A 15,482-nucleotide genomic window follows, 5' to 3' on the forward strand; every position below is an offset into this window, starting at 1 on the left:
GGTTTTTTTTCTTTTATTTGTATCTGTTTGGTGTCATTTCTGAATGCATGCCAATGGGGTTGAATTTTTATCATGAGTGCAATGATTGAGTGTAAACAAATACTGGTGCTCCTTCTGCCAGAAATGTTGCAGCCAAATTGAACACACAGACTAAGTTTGAACTTCCAATAAAAAGATTTTTTTCCCTTAAAAATGACAAACAACAAATGGCATGCCCAAAGTATCTCTTGGAGCAATCATGCAAAAAATAAAGCCTACACCCATGTCAGGAAGGGAAAATCTGCAGCCCTCAAATTTCTTGGGTGCTGTTGAGACACTACTCCATTGGAGAACACGCAGGCTCAGGCTTCTTCTGACTCACAGCATTTTACAATTGCCGTAAATATGACTGTGCAAAAACTCAAAAGTTCAAAGCACAACTGCAGATCTGTGATGTGACCCTTTGAGTGAGCTGAGGGATTGCACAAAGTGAGTTATGCACAGAACTGCCGATGCAGCATACAGGAGGCAGTTGCCCTGGGGATGGGATTCCTGGCCATTGAAGCCCTAGGTCCTTTAAATTACCACAGCACGCTTTGGGAATCATCCCAACAGTGAGAATCTATTAACTGCTCATGGAAACAAATAATCTTTCCACTAAACAAGATGCACTTTTTTTTAAAAAAGCACATCTCAGCTGCACCTATTAACAAAAACAGGACCTGTTGCTACAGAATGAACTTTTTGTCATGGTACCCAGTTTATGGACCTAGTCCTCAGCAAAATTAGTGACTTTAATATCTGAATTAATCACCCCAACCCTAGCATTTAACAACAGTTACCACATAGCGAGAAGAGCTCTTACAGCTTTTCCCCATACAAAGACTAGGAAATAACCATGGTAACTACTGAGAACTAATACCATCTTAATACTGACTATTGTTTGGGAGACAGGGATAGGGAGGAAAGGGGTGATGCACAAGAAATATATCCTTTTGTAGGGTTAAGCAAAAAATTGATTTGTTTTCAATTACGGGAGAGGGTCAAATTGAAAACTTTGGAAAAATATTTGATTTGCACATAAATCTTTTTTTTCCCAGTGTTCTTGTTAAAATTAATACTAACACTTCCCTCTCTCTCTTGCACACACACATGCACAGACACACAGAAGCTGTGTTGCATCAACTCAAAATGATTTTTCAAGTTTTTGATTTTCTTTCAACTCAAGGCATTTTTCACCATTTCAGAGTTTTCCCACCTTTTAAATTCACTAAATATCAATTTGAATCACTGCTTTTAATTGAACAGTCAAAGGAAAAGGTTTGGAAGTAGCAGACGTAAAGCATATTTGTCTCTTTCAAAAACATTCAAAACCTTTTTACAAAGTTCAATCTGAATTCAATCAATAGGTTTCAGCATTAAAAGAACAAAAAAACTTTTTAAAGAAAAAAACATTTGAAAGTGTATTGCCCAAATCTAATGCTAAATATTATTTCTAATTTAAGAGACAATATCAGTGGGTAACATTATCTTTTCTCTTGCATTTCCCACCTGAGCAATTTATGTAATGTTTAATGAAAAGTAAAGGGAAACCCCTGTGTAAAATTCTATTGATGTCACCCCCTTTCTACCCAGTTGTTATCCTGAGCCTTCCTCCAGGGAGGGAGCACTTAGTGTTTCTCATCAACAAGGAAGATAACCTTCTCCTGACCAACAACGAGATTTAGAAAATTGCAGCACTTTGCTATCTAAAAAATCTGTGTTAATTTTCTAAATGAAATCCCATTTCTGCTCCCTTTAAAGGGTTACAATGTCTCTTTACTTACAGAATAGTTTATTCATTCAGCCTATTTCCCTGGCTCTCTACCCCAGGCTTGTCAGAGGCTGTCAATGTTGATGAAGTTTGACGTTGGGCTCAGGATGCACCAAACCACAATCCAAGAATAGAATGTGGACATTAACAATTTAATAACTTGTTGCAATGCTTAATTTTTTTTCCACATCAGCAGCGTGACACTTGATAGTGGTGTGATTTTTACCTTTATTGAATGAAACTAAACTATTTACATTACAGGCCACAGCTTTTAATATGCCTCAGAACATCATGTTTCAGAGGTTTAATGTTAAGTATCATCTAGTTTAAGATGTCAGAGCATATGTTGAGGCTTCAGTTGAAATATGTTATTTAAAAGAAAAAAAATCTTGTCTGAGGGGCAGACACTAAGACATGTTTCAGAGTCGTGCTTTTCAATCAAAATATTGTGCAGTGTCAAGTCAAATGCCTTACAGAAGTCTATTATGTCAGCACTCTTACCTTTATCAGCTCAATTTGTAATCTCATCAAAAATAGATGCCATATTAGTTTGACAGGATTTATTTTCCATAATCCCTTGTTGAATTTTCATTAATTATATCACCCTCCTTTAATTCTTAATTAATCTAGTCCTGTATCAATTGCTCCATTATCCTTTTAATGGATAGATGTCAGTCCAACAGACCTATTAATACCCATGTCATCCAGTTAACCCTTTTTTTCAAAAAAAATGCACAATATTAGTATTTTCCAGTTTTCTGATACTTCCCAAGGTGCCAAGACTTACTGAAAATCAGTCCAGAAAGAGTGTCAACCAGTTCTTTTAAAACTCTTGCTTACATGTTATTTGACCTTGCTGATTTGAAAATGTCTAACTTTATTAGCCACTGTCTAATAATTCTGAGATACTGGTGGAATAGAAAGGGTTAGAAGGGACATCACAATCTTCTAGTCTTACTTCCTGAACGTTGTGGGCCATAGAACTCAGTCAGCGCTCCTGAAATAGACCCTCAACCTCTGGATGCGTTATGGATGTCCTTGAATTATAATGTAAAGATTTCAATTTACAGACCTTCTGCCCTCTACTCTCATTTATACCAGCTCTATCTCCCATGCTTCAGAGGAAGATGCTGGGGTGAGGGGAGGTACCCTCATGGTCGCTGCCACTCTGTTCCAGGTAAAAATACCTTCCTGTTACCAAATATGGTAATCAGCTAGACCCAGAGCTTGTGGGCAAGAACCACCACTCAGACTCCTGTGAAAAAATCAGTGGTAGTCACTTTGAGTCCTCCACATCTGGTGTCCTGTCTCTGGCTGCCATCATCACTATATAATGAAACTACACTGTCATATGGACCAACTCAGTGCTTGCTGCAGGCTGGAGTACCGGTGGGGGGTTGGGGGGAAACAGGTCCTGAGCACCCCCTTGGCACTCCATGCCTCACACTTCCTCCCAGCACGTCCTGGGGACAAGATGTGTTTGGGGAAGGTGGCAGACCTCAGTGAAGAAAAAATATGGCAGTAATTAGAGCTGTGGAGAAGGAATGGAGTTGCGGTGGAGCCTGGGCCTGAGTGAGAACTGATTTCCCCAAAGCAAGGAGGAAGCTGATGCCTGTGTACTGCATCTGTTTTATTTTAGTCCATATTTACAGCAGACCAATTTATTGAACAAGTCTGTCTTGTCTGCATTATTCATAATTCTGCTCTTTCCATCTAGTAGTGGACCGATATAATTGTCAGGATTATTTCGGTTCTTAACATTGGAACAAAACCTCCTTATTATCCTTTTATCTGCTTATCATAGATTCCCCCCAGCCCTCAGACCTTTTGTTTATCTTCACTCTCTCTAATCTTCCATTACTACCCCTGTAAAACAGGTTGGCCTCCTTTGATTATAATTTTGGGCACCTCTAGTAAGGTATTACTAAATTATTCCCAATCACCATGCACATTTTTCCTGTTAAATTCTTCCTCCTTGCTGATTTATGAAACTGGTATGGACATTATTCAGCTTGCACATTATGTGATTAATCATGAATCCTTGCACACAAGCTACCATTAATTTTTAGCTCTGTGATGAAGACAGGATAAAATAAAGAATTCTGTGTTGGCTGCAACACTTTCCAAGTTAGGAAATCGTTATTTATAATGCTTAGTACTTCCAAGGCATTTTATTACTGGCAACATGAGGCCACCAGTATATGTTATGGATATCTGGATAAGGAATAGCGTGACCAACCATCCCGTTTTTCCCAGGATAGTCCTTTATTTAAGCTGTCCCACAGACATCCCAACTTTTTAAAGAAAATGGGCAAATTGACCTGTATTTTGTGGGGCTATGATCCCTGGCACCCAGTGTATCAGGGCAGCACCTTCTCCTGCCAAGGAACCCCACTGAAGGGCAGTTGCCCAGTTTCCTGGCACCCTGCACCTTGGAGCAGCACCCCCACTTCCAGTGAGCTTCTCTGTGGGGAGGCTGCCCTGTTACTTGGTGTTGTGTGCCTTGGGGCAGCAGCTCCTGCTGCAGGGTAACTCCTCCATGGGGCAGCTGCCTTGTTCCCTGGTGCTCTGTGCCTAGGGGAAGCAGCTCCCACTGCCAGGGAGCCCCTCCATGGGACGACTGCCTCATTCCCTGGCACCCCATACCTCAGTGAAGCAGCTGCTGTTTTGGGGCAGCTCCTCCCAGGGGTGGATGCCCTCCCTGTTCCCTCCCCCACACACACTGGGAGGCTGCAAAGTCCTTATTCTCTGCACCCCTCCACTAAGTAGTTCCTGAGCCCCCATTCTCCACTCCCCATCATCAGGAGGCTGTAGAGCTCATATGACCAGCGCCTCACTGTGGTCCAGCAACCTTCATTGCCAAGGAGCCTTGACATGGGAGAGCATGTCTGCAGGCATGTCCCCCGTATTTGCCAGAGGGCTATGTGGTCACCCTAAAAAGGAAGCAACCATCTAATTCCCAATGTGATTTGGTTGTCTGTAGGAGTCCCCATTTTGTTCTCTACTTGTTAGAACATTGATATCTAAGCAGTCAGGACTGATAATACAAAAGAAAAGAGTGAGGTGGAAAGAGTTAATGCCACCATTGCTAGGGCTACTTTCCCTCCCGTTTTGCCTACTAGGTCTTTCTTACATAGGTGCAGGAACTAGCGGTGTTGGGGGGATAGTGCCTACCCACAGTCCCGAGTCTCTGCTGCCAGCCCTGTGCCTCGTGTCCCTGCTGATGACCCCCACACACAAGAGCTTTGTTCCTTGGCCTGAGCTGGGAGAGGAGAAATGACCGGTAAGGGGATTGTCAGTATTCCCACTCTTAAAGAGGTGCCCACGTCTCTGCCTTCTTAAATCGTTATAACCATCGGTGTACTTTCCAATAGTGCAAATCATATGGCCATGTTTCATTGATACCAACTAGATTGAATTTATAATCCTAAATTAACAATTCCTCTTATTATTCAGGCCACTTGCCTGGCACATGGGTAATTCAAGAAATTCTTTGCTTCATCTCCTTTGGTTTCCTGGTCACTGTTGTTTTCAGCATCTGGGTTTTGTATGCTCATTTCATTCTTCTTTTTACAGTCCTATTTTGCATTTTGTTTTACTGGTTGAACCCCCAGAAGTCACTAGATATTTATGTCCAGTTTTTTTCTTTCAGCTACATCTCTACTGACAAGTCAGTGTCTGATCTCAGTTATACCACATTAAATTCACAGTAACTTAACAACTGTCTGTGGAGTAATTGCAGGTTTGCACTGGTGTGACTGAGAACACAATCTGGCCTCTTTGTAGTAGCCAATCAACTTAACAGTTTAACTATTTTTCATCCATAAGGATGGTATAAGTACAGCTTATTTAGTCATTAAACTATAAAACCAGGAAAGCTGAATGTTATTCTGGACTTACCACTGGCTTTTAGCATGGGATTAAGCAAGTCACTTAAACCTGGTTACCAGACACTCAGATACTGTAAATGAGTTCCATGAGCTTCCAGTTGAAGATCTGGACTTTGTGTCTAAATTCTCTTTTGGTAAAATGAAGGAAACAATAGCTTTTCCAAAGCTCTTTGAGAGATTCTGTGGACAGCTTTTAGATTGGTGCAGGGCTGTTATTGTTGTGAAAGATCTGGAAAAAGCTGAAATATTTCACTGCATTAGGAAACTGCATTAGGAAAGTAAAAGGAACATGAAAAACCACTTAAAGCTGCCTTAATCGATACTGCAGAAGTGATGTGTATTACACTGCTCTTGAATTAGCATTTAAAATTGAATAATCTAAAATCTCATTCTCTTATTTGTTTAGGGTCAGTCAGCTAAAGTAACTTGCCAAGTGTGTAAATCCCAGTAGTCAGCAACTTCATGGAAGTGTTTTGATTTACTCCAGCTGAGGATCAGGCCCCAAGAATCACTGAGTCTGATTCTCTTCTGACATATAAAGGAGTAACTCTGGGGACTTCAAGTACATTGTAACTATTTTGCTCCAGTATGATAGAGAGACATCAGGATCACTATATTTATGTGAAAAAAAATCCAAACCTCTTGAGTTAACAAAATGGAGCTGAAAAGTCTCTGGAAACCTGCATTATAGTGGGAATTTGGATCATTTCTGGCAATACGGATGCCATAAATCCTATGACATATGGGGTTCCTCAAGGTATTTTGGTACACTGTGTTCCACACTGAAAGAGAACATGTAGAAATGCCCCACATGTCCTGAAAAAGGTAACGTCAAAAACTTCATATACGTGAGAGGTACTCAGCTGGCATAGTGATACTGACCATATACATATATTTATTTAAATTAAGACTTCCCATATATTGTACAAATTCCCAATGAAGGGCACTAATCCAAAATCTCTAAAGAAGAATACAGAGACACAAATTATCTGACCAAAGCATCAGCTCATCTTCCTGCCACACAACATTTGATGACGTGACTGGTAATAGCTCAAATTCCCAATTGCACTTTCCCAGTAGAACTCCCCACTCATCTACATGGGCAATAGCTGCATGACATGCTCTAGCTGGGTGGGAAATCCACTGTGGCTAAAATGTTCGAGTTCTTGAAATCTGATATCATTTCAGTTCCTCCTTCCTTTGAAAAACCCCAGCCTGATTCAACACCTGTTCTGGGTAATTTCCATTGGTATTGCTGGTAGGGAGCACATACTGATTCAGAATTTGCCCTCCCTTTGAGAGTGCATCACCATCTCTAATAGCACTAACTGCATTAACAGAGGATGTACACTGTATCCCTTTCTCATGTGGCATGCATTTCATTACAGGAGTGCTTTGCATTTGCACATATGTAAATAGTTCATCAACAGTTAAGGTTCTGGTAGGCTGTTCTCAATGAATGGACCAGAATTGTCAGGTTTGTAGAACCAACAGAACTTGTTGCACACTGTCCACGTCTAGACAGCCCATTAGCATAGCGCTGATGTTGGCAGTATTATGCTAATAACGGGTCATGAACTTGCAAATAGAGCACCATTTGGAAACTTATGTGGCTATGATTTACTGTTGGCAGGGGGAATGCCAACAGTACAGAGGATGTGTGGATGTTCCTCTGCTGGCTAAGCCCCACTCTGTCCTCAGTCCCTTATGCCTGAAAAAATTCACATTTCTTTACATTGACTATCAACATGTCAGACTAAAAGTGTTCATCTAATAGTGACCCTGCAGAGCTGCCAAAGGTGATGACAGAAATATTTAGCAATGCAGAAATTTCCTGAACCACATGAAGTGAACAGGTTGTGAAGTCACCTAACTATTTCCATTGCCTATGTAGTACATTGAAATTGCTCTTCTGAATGATAGGATTTACTTTACAGGAGTATAGGTATATGAATTCTAATTGTTAATAGGTTATGTGCCAGTTCATGGTGCACAAAAATATGTAGAATGCTTGCTGGGTTTTGTAAGAGTAATAAAATTTATTGTGTACTGCAAATGGTTTCATCTGGCTGCTCCTTGCATCCGCTTGAAGAAATTTGACTTTCATTTTATAACTCTTTTTTTCTTAAACAGCCAAAATCCAATCCTGCACTATGCTGAGCACTTTCACCTCATTGTCAGGAGACTCTGTATGACTGAGCTTTAAAAATAGTGCAGCAGAGTGATGAAGGTATCATAGTCCAGTGTGCAGAGGAAACTCCATATCAGCAGACTAACAACACTGTGAAAGAGATAGCAGAACGAGACAATATGATGTATCACTTCTTGTATAAACAGTGACATCTAGAGTTGCCATTAGTATTCCCTAATATGTGACTAAGTTAAAAGGTTATCGCCTGCTGCACATTTAATGGATTGCGTTAGAATTACAACAAATGACCCCTGAAACTCCTTTAAACTTGATCGATCACAATGTAATTGTCAAGGCGGGCTGGCAATTAATTTTCATTAGGCAGGGAAGTCATTAACGCTCGCTGTTTAGGAAAATGACTATTAGATTGAGGTGGTGGAAAATATTCAATCATTCTTTACAATTAAAAGTTGTCTAAATATGTTGGTTGCGCATGTGAAGAAGGAATATCATTTCAGTGCCATTAACGTGCTATTCCTGCTGTGATGTGCTGGTTTCAGCACTTTTTATACTGAGGGAACAGATGCATAACAAAACAAGATCTCCTATATGAATATTATTTTAAGGAGTCTTCTACAAAAATATTTTCCGATTGGTTTTTAAGCTTTCATTGAGTATAAAGGTATTTCTTGATATCAAAATTACTATTTAACCTACTGTTTGGGGTGTATGTGGTGCCTGGGTGGGGTAGCACCTCTGAGCTGCGTCTACACGTGCACGCTACTTCGAAGTAGCGGCACCAACTTCGAAATAGCGCCCGTCACGTCTACACGCGTCGGGCGCTATTTCGAAGTTAACTTCGACGTTAGGCGGCGAGACGTCGAAGTCGCTAACCTCATGAGGAGATAGGAATAGCGCCCTACTTCGACGTTGAACGTCGAAGTAGGGACAGTGTAGACGATCCGCGCCCCGCAACGTCAAAATTGACGGGTCCTCCATGGCAGCCACCAACTGGGGGGTTGAGAGACGCTCTCTCCAGCCCCGCAGCTCACTGGTGGCCGCGTGGAGCGGCCCCTTAAAGGTCCCCTCCCCCGCCCTGACTGCAGGAGGCTGAGGCAACGTGCAGGCTCCTGCCTGTACACGCGGCGGCGAGCCTGCACAGCCCTCAGCCCCTGACAGCAGCCATGGCTGCCCAGCAGCCCCCCCAGCGCCCCCAGGGGACCCCCCCCAAGAGGAGCCACAGCAGCCAGGGCAGCCAGAGGACCACGCAGTCTGGGAAGCGGCAGCGGGGCCCCTCTTGGATGGAGGCCGAGATGCGGGACCTGCTGGGGCTCTGGAGCGAGGAGGAGGTGCTCCAGGTAATGGGGAGCAAGAGGCGGAACGCGGATGCGTTCGCTCGGCTGGCCGATGGCCTGGCTGCCCGGGGTCACCCTGCCCGCACTCCGGACCATGTCCGGAGTAAGGTCAAGGAGCTGCGGCAGGGTTATGCCCGGGCCCGGGATGCGGCCAGCTGATCTGGGGCCGCCCCCGTCACTTGCCCCTTTTACAGGGAGCTCAGGGACATCCTGGGCTCCCGGCACACCTCCTCCCCTCCGGCCACCCTTGACACCTCGGCTGACGAGCCCGAGCAGGCCCTGCAGCCGGGCTCCGCCGCGGAGGTAAGCCCCGCACCCCGGGGGCACCCCCCGGAGGCCATCCCCGGGACATCGCGGCAGGAGGAGGAGGAGGAGGAGGAGGGGGGCTCCTCCTCCACCGATTCCAGCCTGCAGATCCTCCTCCTGCCATCCCGGAGCAGCAGCAGGGCCTCCGACCCCCGGGGATCTCCGGACCGTGGGAGCGGACCCACAGGTAGGTACCCCTCTCTGGTGGACACCCCTGGGCTTGAGGGGAGGGGGAAACAGAGATGTGTCCAGGGCCCCCCACACGCTCACATGGCCATGGCCCCAAGGACACCAGGGCCATGGACCTCACAGCACTGCAGCCATCAGCCCCTGACCCCCGCCACCCTGCATGACAGTGCCATGCCCCATCCCCGGGCCAGGGGGGAGCGGAACCTCGAGGGGCCCCCGGGCGGAGGGGGTCGGACACCCCGCAGCAGCAGCATGCGATGGAGTGGGGGGAGTGCCAAAGGGAGACTCAGGCTACATATGAGCCACCCGAGCCGAGGAGCTCCCAGGGCCAAAGGAGGATCCTGGCGCTACAGCTGGCAGGTGACACCTCTGCCCTGAACAAACAGGAGGGAGGAGCCGAGCTGGCTTGGAATTGGGGAGCGAGGGTGGGGGCCACAGGTAGAGGCTAGGGGAAGGGAGAGCTGGTAGGCAGCCAGCCAGAGGAGGGGGAAAGCTGCATCCCAGAGGGGCCCCCCTGGGGTCTTCTCCCCACGACGGGTTGGAAGGACTGTCTCTTCCGACAGCTGGTGCTGTCACTCCTGCCAGAAACTGGCCATCTGTGGCCTAAGAAAGCTGTCCTGCTCTCAGACCCTGCGGGGTGAAGTGAGAGTCGCTCCCACCAGGGGACGGGGTGCAGGGCAGGGGGACCCCTGAACCCCATCCATCACAGCAGCATCTCCCGGGGACGGGGATGGGGAACCTGCAGCACAGGGCGGGGGGGACAAAGGCCACGGCTCGGGGCCCACACTAACGCCTGTCTCCATTCTTCTTTCCCCCCTCCTCTCCTGTGTCCTGCACCTGCACCTGCACCATCCGAAGGACCGGAAGAGAGCGCCGGCGAGGCATCGGTCATCCTGGAGACCCCTCCGGGACCCTCGCTCCAGGGCAGCCCCTCGGCCGAGGAACCACCGGCCCCGCGGAGGGCCAGACGGCGGACCCCGCGCCTGCTACCGGCAGCGGCCACAGACCCCCAGCTGCTGGCCATCCACCGCCGGCAGCTGGAGGTGTCGGAGCAGCACCTCCGGCTGCAGGAGCAGGCGCTGGCCTGGCGCAGAGAGGCATGGGGGGCCTTTCTGGATACCATCAATCAGCTGATTGATTCCCTGGCCCCCCATGCCGCGCCGGCCGCACCACCGCCCGCCATGCCCGCTCCTGCAGCCCCACCACCAGCTGCTCCAGCCGTCGCCGGGCCGTCCGCCGTTGCCCCACCACCTTCCCGCGAGTGCCACCGCGCCGAGGGACCCCTGGAGCCACCCGCGACTCGCCGGCGCCGCTACCTTCCGGTGGAGCCCGCTCCCACCCAGCCGTGCACCAGACTGCAGGCCGGGCAGAGCTCCCGGCTGGGCACGCCCACTGCTGGGCTGTAGGGGCGAGGGGCCCGGGACGTGGCTCCCCCCCTTGTTGGACAGACTTTGGGGACTGGGTGGGTGGTGTGGGTGTTTCCCCTGTTTGCCCCGTCCCCCCCTGTACATAGTTCTCCCCGTTCTCCTCCCTGCTTTTTGTTTTTCTTTTGATGGCGCACAGTGCTTTTATTTTTATTGTTGTACATAGTTTTATTTGTGCCCATCTTGGGTTTGTTGAATGTTTGTCCCTCCTTTTTGGTTTCTGTCTCACATATATATATTTTTTTATTTAAAAAAAAAAAAATCGTGAGGACAAAAAAAACATTTACGTTCACCCACAAGTTCGTGCTGTCATTTCTCCTGGACAAGTGGGGGGGCGCGGTGGGGTGCTCCATGGTGGTGTGGGCGTTGGGGCAGGAGTGTGGGGGAGGAAGGGGTGGGCAGTAGGGGGCCTGGGCACAGCTCACCCCGCGGCCTGGTCGTCGAAGTGGGCCCGCAGGGCCTCCCGGACCCGGGTCCCCTCTGGGTCCACCTGCCGACTGGGGGCAGCAGGTGGCTGGAGGTGTGCCCTGCCGGCCTCGGCGGCCCAGCCCTGAAGAAAGCTCTCCCCCTTGCTCTCCACGAGGTTGTGCAGGGCGCAGCAGGCACCCACAATCTGGGGGATGTTGTTGGGGCTGGCATCCAGGCGGGTGAGGAGACATCGCCATTGTCCCTTGAGGCGGCCAAATGAGCGCTCCACCACCTGGCGCGCACGGTTCAGGCGCTGGTTGAAGCGCTCCTGGCTGGCGGAGAGGTGGCCCGTGTAGGGGCGCATAAGCCACGGCCGGAGGGGGTAGGCCGCATCCGCGATGATGCAGAAGGGCATGGTGGTGTCCCCCAGAGGGATCTCTCGCTGAGGGATGTAGGTCCCCGCCTCCAGCCGGCGGCACAGGCCCGAGTTGCGGAACACCCGGGCGTTGTGCGTGCTGCCAGGCCAGCCCACGCAAATGTCCTGGAACCGCCCCCGGCTGTCCACCAAGGCCTGCAGGACAACTGAATGGTAGCCCTTCCGATTGACGTATCGGCCTCCACTGTGGTCCGGGGCGCGGATGGGGATGTGAGTCCCATCCAGAGCCCCGAAGCAGTTGGGGAAGCCCAGGGTGGCAAAGGCGGCGACAGTGGCACGTGGGTCCCCCAGCCTCACGAGCCTGTGCAGGAGCATGGAGTTGATGGCACGCACGACCTGCAGAGAAAGCACATGGGACAGCCCCAATGAGGGGTGAGCAGGGTGTGCATGGCCCTGCCCTGCTCTGCCCTGGCCCCCCTGGCCTGCTCTGCCCTGCCCTGCCCTGCCCTGGCTCCCCTACCCTCCCCTGCCCTGCCCTGGCCCCCCTGCCCTGCTCTGCCCTGCCCTGGCCCCCCTACCCTCCCCTGCCCTGCCCTGCCCTGGCCCCCCTGGCCTGCCCTACCCTGGATCCCCTGCCCTGCCCTGCTCTGCCCTGGCCCCCCTGCCCTGCCCTGCCCTGGCCCCCCTGCCCTGCTCTGCCCTGCCCTGGCCCCCCTGCCCTGCTCTGCCCTGCCCTGCCCTGCCCTGGCCCCCCTGCCCTGGCTCCCCTGCCCTGCCCTGCTCTGCCCTGGCACCCCTGCCCTGCCCTGCCCTGGCCCCCCTGCCCTGGCTCCCCTGCCCTGGCCCCCCTGCCCTGCTCTGCCCTGCCCTGCCCTGCCCTGCCCTGCCCTGGCCCCCCTGGCCTTCCCTGCCCTGGCTCCCCTGCCCTGCCCTGCTCTGCCCTGGCCCCCCTGCCCTGCCCTGCCCTGGCCCCCCTGCCCTGCTCTGCCCTGCCCTGCCCTGCCCTGGCCCCCCTGCCCTGGCTCCCCTGCCCTGCCCTGCTCTGCCCTGGCCCCCCTGCCCTGCCCTGCCCTGGCCCCCCTGCCCTGCCCTGCTCTGCCCTGCCCTGGCCTGCCCTGGCCCCCCTGGCCTGCTCTGCCCTGCCCAGCCCTGCCCTGGCTCCCCTACCCTGCCCTGCCCTGCCCTGCCCTGCCCTGGCCCCCCTGCTCTGCCCTGGCCCCCCTGGCCTGCCCTGGCCTCCCCCTGTGGGTTCTCTTACCTCCATGAAGACAGCCCCGACGGTGGCCTTTCCAACACCAAACTGCTGCCCCACGGATCGGTAGCTGTCCGGAGTGGCCAGCTTCCAGAGAGCGATGCCGACCCGTTTCTCCACAGGGAGGGCACGCCGCATGGCAGTGTCCCGGTGCCTGAGTGCGGGGCTGAGCCACTGGCACAGCTCCAGGAATGTCTGTCGGGTCATCCTGAAGTGGCGGACCCAGTGGTCGTCGTCCCACTCCCCAAGCACCAGCCGCTCCCACCAGTCGGTGCTGGTGGGGTAGCTCCACAGCCGCCGGCGTGTGAGGCGGGGGGTGGAGCGGGGTGTTGCAAGGGTAGGGGCTGAGCCCTGCTGCCCTGGGGGCATGTCCTCCCCTGGGGCAAGAAGGTGCTCAGCTGCCCCCAACATGACAAGAGCCAGGGCAAGCCCTGTTCCTGCCGGGAGGGCTGGGTGGACCTCTAGCTGCTGCTGCTGCTGCTGCTGCTGCTGCTGCTGCTGCTGCTGCTGGGGGTCCATGACTGCGGCGCTCGGGGTCTGTGTGCCTATATGGCTCGTCAGACCGCGTGCTGTGCAGGCTGAGTGTATGTGGGAGGGGCCCTTTAAGGGAGCGGCTAGCTGTTGCCCCGGAAGCGCTAGTCCGCCCGTTGACCCGTTGTCGCAACATCGAAATAAGCTACTTCGATGTAGGGTGCACGTGTAGACGTAGCTCTGGTGTGGGGGACTTGTCATGTCTCTTTGGTGGAAGTTTGTGCACTTTTGGTCCCCACCTAGCACTCAGCTCTCACCTGTGTCTCCAAGAAGCTGTAGCATGCTGAGTGGCCACACCCCGATAAACCATTTCGACAGGCGGACTAAACCAGGTGAGGGTAGCTGACAGGTCTGAAACTTTCAGTGAGATAGGGACTTGCCTATCCCAGTATGTGAAGTTGGTTCTAGTGGACTGAGTGGATGAGATCAACATTAAGATCCAACAACCAGGAATGCAGTTCTTCAATGCTCTGTGGAGAGTGAAGGGCATGACAAGGCACTGAAGATGGCATGGCCATCCACTGCAGCCTAGGAAGTCTCCAGCCATGATGACTTTTTGTACTAGTGGAACCAGGCTTCTGAGGCCAAGAGAATGGAACTGCCTCTGTGCAACAACTTTTCCACTTTAAACATTCTCTCACAAAGGTTCTTTGCATATTCTCATCTCTCAAATAAGTCTACTTTATTAGTCTAGTTTATCCTTCTAAATATTCTGTTTACTTCAAAGTCCTGCAGTGATGGAGGAGGTGTGAAGTGACAGGTGGAGGTGACCACTGGGAGTCATAGTTCCAAACCTGCACGTAGGTGGCCTGCAGACTTTGGTCGCTCAACTCTGACTCTCGGACACAAGAAGAGTTCAGCAACACCCCAGGTGACTGAAAAGGCCTTTTTAGTTGCAGCACTCTCACCCACAAAGGAGGGAGGGGACTAGAAAAGGTGTCCCAAAAATTGCTTGTCCCAACCAAACTGTCTGTCATGCCACAATTGGCAGTTTTACCCTCACAGTGGTCAAAAAACAATGAAAAGGAAGATGATATTTGGAGCATAGAATGCTCGCACCCTCGTGGACAGGGAGAATGCTATGAGACCTGAGAGAAGAATGGCCCTGGCTACGTCTACACGTGCACCCAACTTCGAAATAGCTTATTTCGATGTTGCGACATCGAAATAGGCTATTTCGATGAATAACGTCTACACGTCCTCCAGGGTTGGCAACGTCGATGTTCAACTTCGACGTTGCTCAGCCCAACATCAAAATAGGCACAACGAGGGAACGTCTACACGGCAAAGTAGCACACATCGAAATAAGGGAGCCAGGCACAGCTGCAGACAGGGTCACGGGGCGGACTCAACAGCAAGCCGCTCCCTTAAAGGGCCCCTCCCAGACACACTTTCATTAAACAGTGCAAGATACACAGAGCCAACAACTAGTTGCAGACCCTGTATATGCAGCACGGACCCCCAGCTGCAGCAGCAGCAGCCAGAAGCCCTGGGCTAAGGGCTGCTGCCCACGGTGACCACAGAGCCCCGCAAGGGCTGGAGAGAGAGTATCTCTCAACCCCCCAGCTGATGGCCGCCATGGAGGACCCCGCTATTTCGATGTTGCGGGACGCGGATCGTCTACACGTCCCTACTTCGATGTTGAACGTCGAAGTAGGGCGCTATTCCCATCCCCTCATGGGGTTAGCGACTTCGACGTCTCGCCGCCTAACGTCGATTTCAACTTCGAAATAGCGCCCAACACGTGTAGACGTGACAGGCGCTATTTCGAAGTTACTGCCGCTACTTCGAAGTAGCGTGCACGTGTAGACGCAGCCCCTCATAGCAA

At 50.9% G+C, this 15,482-nt stretch overlaps 1 long non-coding RNA gene across 1 annotated transcript in view; it reads right to left on the minus strand.

Annotated features, from left to right (window-relative positions):
* Window positions 1–7,909: 7,909 nt before the first annotated feature.
* Window positions 7,910–15,482, minus strand: part of LOC142007502 (uncharacterized) — a 65,720-nt gene continuing 58,147 nt past the window's right edge. Inside the window, exon 4 of the long non-coding RNA XR_012643957.1 lies at window positions 7,910–7,963. This is a non-coding gene — a long non-coding RNA (uncharacterized LOC142007502). The remainder of the gene's footprint in view (window positions 7,964–15,482) is intronic.

The sequence above is a fragment of the Carettochelys insculpta genome, chromosome 1 (assembly GCF_033958435.1).
Source record: "Carettochelys insculpta isolate YL-2023 chromosome 1, ASM3395843v1, whole genome shotgun sequence".
Classification (NCBI taxonomy): Eukaryota; Metazoa; Chordata; order Testudines; family Carettochelyidae; genus Carettochelys; species Carettochelys insculpta.